The sequence below is a fragment of the Sciurus carolinensis genome, chromosome 11, assembly GCF_902686445.1.
Source record: "Sciurus carolinensis chromosome 11, mSciCar1.2, whole genome shotgun sequence".
NCBI lineage: Eukaryota > Metazoa > Chordata > Mammalia > Rodentia > Sciuridae > Sciurus > Sciurus carolinensis.
This window is the reverse complement of record NC_062223.1, coordinates 72,104,553-72,111,946: the sequence shown is the minus strand read 5'-3', so window position 1 is coordinate 72,111,946 and position 7,394 is coordinate 72,104,553.

The following is a 7,394-nucleotide window of genomic DNA, read 5'->3' as shown; positions in this document are numbered from 1 at the left end:
GATAAAGAAGGACATTACATACTGCTTCAGGGAAGCATAAATCAGCAAGACATAACAATCATAAATATCTATGCCCCGAACATTGGCTCATCCATGTACATCAAACAAATCCTTCCCAATTCCAGAAATCAAATAGACCACAACACAATAATACTAGGCAATTTTAACACACCTCACTCACCACTGCATAGATCCTCCAAACAAAAATTGAATAAAGAAACCATAGATCTCAACAACACAATCAACAATTTAGACTTAACGGACATATATAGAATATACCATCCAACAGAGAACATATACACTTTCTTCTCAGCAGCACATGGATCCTTCTCTAAAATAGACCATATTTTATGCCACAAAGCTACTGTTGGCAAATACAAGAAGATAGAGATACTACCTTGTATTCTATCAGATCATAATGGATTGAAATTAGAAATAAATGACAGAATAAAAAACAGAAACCTCTCCAATACCTGGAGATTAAATAATATGCTATTATATGATGAATGGATACCAGAAGACATCAGGAGGGAAATAAAAAAAAAATTCTTAGAAGTAAACAAGAACAAAGACACATCATATCAAAATCTCTGGGACACTATGAAAGCAGTACTTAGAGGAAGATTTATATCATGGGGCGCATTAAACAAAAGAAGTAGAAATCAAGAAATGAACAACTTACCACTACAGCTCAAAGCCCTAGAAGAAGAAGAGCAGACCATCACCAAAAGTAGTACAAGACAGGAAATAGTTAAAATCAGAGCCGAAATCAGCAAAATTGAAACAAAAGAAACAATCGGAAAAAATAACAAAATAAATAGTTGGTTCTTTGAAAAAAATAAACAAAATTGATAAACCCTTAGCCACACTAACAAAGAGAAAGAGGGAGAAAACTCAAATTACCAAAATTCGGAATGAACAAGGAAATATCACAACAGACACGAGTGAAATACAAAACATAATTAGAAGCTATTTTGAAAATCTATACTCCAACAAAACAGAAAACCTCAAAGACATCAACAAGTTTCTAGAGACATATGAATTACCTAAACTTAACAAGGAGGATATACACAACTTAAATAAATCAATTTCAAGCAATGAAATAGAAGAGGTCATCAAAAGCCTACCAACAAAGAAAAGTCTAGGACCAGATGGGTTCTCAGCTGAGTTCTACAAAACCTTTAAAGAAGAGGTCATTCCGATACTCCTCAAACTATTCCATGAAATAGAAGAGGAGGGAACCCTCCAAAACTCATTCTATGAAGCCAATATTACCCTCATACCTAAACCAGACAGAGACACATCGAGGAATGAAAATTTCTGACCATTATCCTTAATGAACATCGACGCAAAAATTCTCAACAAAATTTTAGCAAATCGCATACAAAAACATATTAAAAAGATAGTGCACCATGATCAAGTGGGTTTCATCCCAGGGATGCAAGGTTGGTTCAACATCAGGAAATCAATAAATGTAATTCATCACATCAATAGACTTAAAGTCAAGAATCACATGATTATTTCAATAGATGCAGAAAAGGCATTCAGTAAAATACAGCATCGCTTCATACTCAAAAAACTAGAAGAAATAGGGATAGTTGGAACATTCCTTAACATTGTAAAGGCCATCTACGCTAAGCCCATGACCAATATCTTTCTAAATGGTGAAAACTGAAAGCATTCCCTCTAAAAACTGGAACAAGGCAGGGATGCCCTCTTTCACCACTTCTATTCAATATTGTCCTTGAAACTCTAGCCAGAGCAATTAGACAGACCAAAGAAATTAAAGGGATACGAATAGGAAAAGAAGAACTCAAACTATCCCTGTTTGTTGATGACATGATTATATATTTAGAGGAACCTGGAAATTCCACCAGAAAACTTTTAGAACTCATAAGTGAATTCAGTAAAGTAGCAGGTTACAAGAGCAATACTCATAAATCCCATGCATTTTTATACATAAGAAGTGATGAATCTTCAGAAAGAGAAATTAGGAAAACTACCCCATTCACAATAGCATCGAAAAAAAATAAAATACTTGGGAATCAATTTCACAAAAGAGGTGAAGGACCTGTACAATGAGAACTACAGAACACTAAAGAAAGAAATTAAAGAAAACCTTAGAATATGGAAAGATCTCCCATGTTCTTGAATAGGCAGAATTAATATTGTCAAAATGGCCATACTACCTAAAGTACTATACAGATTCAATGCAATTCCAATTAAAATCCCAATGATGTACCTTGCAGAAATAGAGCAAGCAATTATGAAATTCATCTGGAAGAATAAAAAACCCAGAATAGCTAAAGCAATCCTCAGTAGCAAGAGCGAAGCAGGGGGTATCGCAATACCAGATCTTCAACACTATTACAAAGCAATAGTAACAAAAACGGCATGGTATTGGTACCAAAATAGAAAGGTAGATCAATGGTACAGAATAGAAGACATGGTCAAAACCCAAATAAATACAATTTTCTCATACTAGATAAAGGGGTCAAAAATATGCAATGGAGAAAAGATAGCCTCTTCAACAAATGGTGCTGGGAACTGGAAAACCATATGCAACAGAATGAAATTATACCCTTATCTCTCACCCTGCACAAAACTCAACTCAAAATAGATCAAGGACCTCAGAATCAGACCAGAGACCCTGCATCTTATAGAAGAAAAAGTAGGTCCAAATCTTCACCTTGTTGGCTTAGGATCAGACTTCCTTAACATGACTCCCATAGCAGAAGAAATAAAAGCAAGAATCAACAACTGGGATAGACTCAAACTAAAAAGCTTTCTCTCAGCAAAGGAAACTATCAGTAATGTGAAGAGAGAGCCTACAGAGTGGGAGAATATCTTTGCCACTCATACTTCAGATAGAACGCTAATTTCCAGAATCTATAAAGAACACAAAAAACTCTACACCAAGAATACATATAATCCAATCAACAAATGGTCTAAGGAAATGAACAGACACTTCACAGAAGAAGATGTACAAAAAATCAACAGATATATGAAAAAATATTCACCATCTTTAGTAATATGAGAAATGCAAATCAAAACTACCTTAAGATTCCATCTCATCCCAATTAGAATGGCGATTATCAAGAATACAAGCAACAATAGGTGTTGGCGAGGATGTGGGGAAAAAGGTACACTCATTGCTGGTGGGGTTGCAAATTAGTGCAGCCACTCTGGAAAGCGGTATGGAGATTCCTCAGAAAGCTTGGAATGGAATCACCATTTGACCCAACTATCCCACTCCTTGGTCTATACCCAAAGGAGTTAAAATCAGCATACTACAGAGATACAGTCACATCAGTGTTCATTGCTGCTGAATTCACCATAGCCAGAATGTGGAACCAACCTAGAAGTCCTTCAATTGATGAATGGATAAAGAATCTGTGGCATATATATACAATGGAATATTACTCAGCCATAAAGAATGATAAAATTATGCATTTGCAGGCAAATGGATGAAATTGTAGAATATCATGCTAAGTGAGATAAGCCAAACTCAAAAAACTAAAAGACGAATGATATCGCTGATAAGCGGATGAGTACATATAATTGGGGGTGGGAGGTGTTAGATTTAGGTTTAGGGTTAGGTTTAGGATTAGGGTTTAGGAAGGTGGTAAGAATGGAGGAAGGAAGGACTGTATAGAGGGAAAAGAGTGGTGGGAGGGGTGGTGGGGAAGGGAAAAAAATAACAGAATGAATCAAACAACATTACCCTATGTAAATTTATGATTACACAAATGGCATGCCTTGACTCCATGTACAAATAGAGAAACAATATGTATCCCATTTGTTTACAATAAAAAAAAAGTTAATGACATCAGGGATTGGTTAACAACATTTCCTCGAACGTGATCAGTTCGTGCTTACCATATATTCCTATGGGACTCTCGCCTGCATGAACCCCTCTTTGCTGAGTTTGAAGCTGATTGGTTCCCGCCTAGACTTCAAGATCAGAAAGATCTTGCTGGAAATAAAGTGTTAATTTCCACTGAGTTGGTCTAAACTGTTGGCAGGGAAAGATTTTCATTCTTTGCCTTTGGTTGTGGCTTTGTAAAGCTTGGGTTGAAGTTTGAGGTTGTTAAGCCCATCACATTTGTGTTCCTCGCTTATCTTCCAGCTTTTGTGATTAGGAGGCACACCTAGATGTAGTAGATCTCAGCTTCCAGTCACGTGGTATACAGTGCTGACAAATTGCGTGTTTCTGTAGTGGACTGGTGCAGAGTTCGAAATTGGAGATTGCAATATTTGGGGGTTAGTCTCAACTGAACTTTGGAACTCAGGGTGTGGGAGTTTGAGAATTGATCCACAGCTCCTACTGCTGGGATGATGCTGGTCTATGCAGGATGTCTAGTTTTTTGGGATCTCTGGTAATACCACAAAGGGTGGGCGACTGGATATCATAAAAATATAGGAAAAATCAGTGGAGTAGGAGTTGCAGAGGGAGGTAGGAGGAATGGGAAAGGGGAGAAAATATGGAATGAATTTAACAAAATCCCTTATGTGCATATGTAAATGTACCACAAGGAAATTCATCTTTTGTATATGTAGAAAGCAACATCAAAAATAAATAAACAAATGAGCAAAAGAATATCAGTAGAGAAATGAGAATGGGGAGAGGAGCAAAGGGAAAAGGGCAGGAGGAATGGGGATGAAATGGAATCAGAGTCCATGCCTGAGTTATTTTCCCAGAATGAAGCCCTCTCCCATCTTCTATGAATAGCTATAACGCTCTAGTTTAAAAAAATGAATAATAAGGAAAGACTAGATATGCATATAAGATATCTATCTCAAGATAATAAATGTTACAGGTAATATATTAAAAACAAAATCTTAAGAAAATTCCATATTGAAACTTTTATTTTTAAAAGAAAAGTAAGTTTTGAGATTTACAATATAGTAAAGAATATTTGAGTATTTGAAGATCCATATTATTTTGAGTATTTTATTGAGTACTTTCCTCATAGTTAATATGAATATAAAATTATTTTAATATACATTTATGCAGTTGTAAATATATATGTAATGAGAATGCAGAAATATACAAATTCATGAAAATATTATCAATTTAGAACTGTAGTTTTAAAACTATAACCACTTATATGATATGTTAAAATCATATGTATGTTATTTTGAATTTATAATCGTAATGAATTGCAATTTCAGATATATTCATAAAACATGAAAATATACTTTATACCCAGAATAAATAGTGAAGCATAAGTGTACACATAAACTTGAAAGTTTCTCAGAAATCTGTTTTGAACAAAAATCAAGATGCATATAAATGACATGATATAACATCATTTTCATAAATCTTAAAAATGTAGTTTAAAAAGTCATGTATTCTTTTAGAAATCATAAATACAAACTAGAAGTATTAAAAACTATAAAATGTTATAGGGATGATAATTATTGAACTGATTTTTGAAGGAAAAATAGAACAAATGTCCTGTGTATGAGTTGCACAGTTGCTCTTATGTTTTCCTTTAACATTTTGTTTCTTAATCTAAATTCTGTGTATCTAAATTATGATCTATTTTTTAAAGTTATTTTTCATAAGTTTTGTGTGACTGAAATAGATTAAAATATGAATGTAAATGAGATTTTGTATTAGTAGTCCTGAAAATATAACTAATGTGAGATATATAGATTATTTAATTGCTTCTGTACAATTATCTATAATCTTTTGCCATGGTTCTGTGATATTATCTTCATTTTATGATATACTATATTTATACTTGGGAATTTTTATTAATGCCATTTTGTTCAAATAATCTGTTTATTCCTATAGCATAGCTTCATTGTTTAAATACAATTGTTTTATAATAGATTTTTATTTGCATTCCTTTGATTCTTTTTGTTTTTTGTTTTTGTTTTTTTTGGTATTGGGGATTGAACTTGGGGGTGCTTAACCACTGAGCTTAACCATCACAGCACTGTATCTATCTATCTATCTATCTTTCTATCATCTATCTATTTTGAGACAGGGTCTCAGTAAGCAACTTAGGGTCTTGCTGAATTGCTGAGGCTACCCTCAAGTTTGCAATCCTCCTGCTACAGCCTCCTGAGTTACTGGGATTACAGTGTATACCACCATGCCTGGTCTTTGTTATACTACTATCTTCACTTGTTAGGGGTCACTGGCTCAGTTGTGGTTCGCTGGTAGCTCCCAGAAAAATGCTCCACAGATAAGAGAACTCATGCAAAAGACTTTATTTATGGGGATGGATAAGGTCTGCTTGGGGTGGAAAAAGAAAAGAAAGAGAAAAGATGGTGTATGGCTTCTCCCAGATATTGGAATTTCACGGGCTGGGAGGAACCAATCACGGAGGAGAATTCTTGCAGACTGACTGATGGACCAATAATATGTTAGGACATAAGGTGGGAGGCAGGAAGATGATGGCAGCATAAGCCGGAAATTCCTGTAATGGAAGAGGCGGGCAGAACGCAGATTGACAAGTGGTTGGGAGGTGGGAAATTCCTGAAACGGGAGAGAAGGGCTTTATACCTTACATCAGTTGTTAAACTTGGTAATAAAATATCAAGTTTAAATAATTAACCTTGAATTTAATTATTATTTTGTCTAGCTTCTAACTAAAGTGAATCATTGACAGTTGTTTTACTTTGCCTGAATATATAATTTTACTTAAGGCAAAGGAGTAGACTTTATACATAGGAATGTATTGAGTTTTTACCCACGTAAGAAAACAAAAATGAGTAAGAGATATGAGCTAGGATACATTTTTAGTTTATTTTAAATGAATTCATTTGTTTATTCATGCGTTTGTCCACTTAACAATACTATTCATTTGCCTGCTATGCACCACACATGACACTAGTGATAAGAATACAGAACTTGAAGAGAAATCACACCCAGTTATTTTCCCAGCTTGGTGCATTATCCAAAGGGCAAAGTTAAATTTCTTGATTGGGCCTATGATGAGTGTTGGGAGGATATCCTGCAAGAAGCACTTCTTTAAGAAACTGTATTCAGGAATTTGATAGGAATATGGATGTAAAAATGAGAGACAGGAGTGGGAGGAAAGAATTCTTTTTGGTCACTACCTGTCATTATCACCCATCAGGACCATCGTGAGTCAGAGAGGCCAGGGTCTCTGCATGTTATTCAAGCCCCACTTTCTGCAGAGAAAAGATGTAGGTGGTGGCTAATTTTCCCATGACCAAGTGCACCTGGCCTGTCTATTTATCATTTGCTGTTCACTTCTCTTCCTTCTTGCTGACACTCAACTCTCACCAAAGCCATCTGTAGGACCAATTTGTAGGCAGAACTTAGGCTATATCAGGATTTAGAAGCTGGTTCTATAAGTCCTACTTCTCTTGAGCTTTTCACGATTTTTGAATTGCTTTGTTTTATCTTGTGT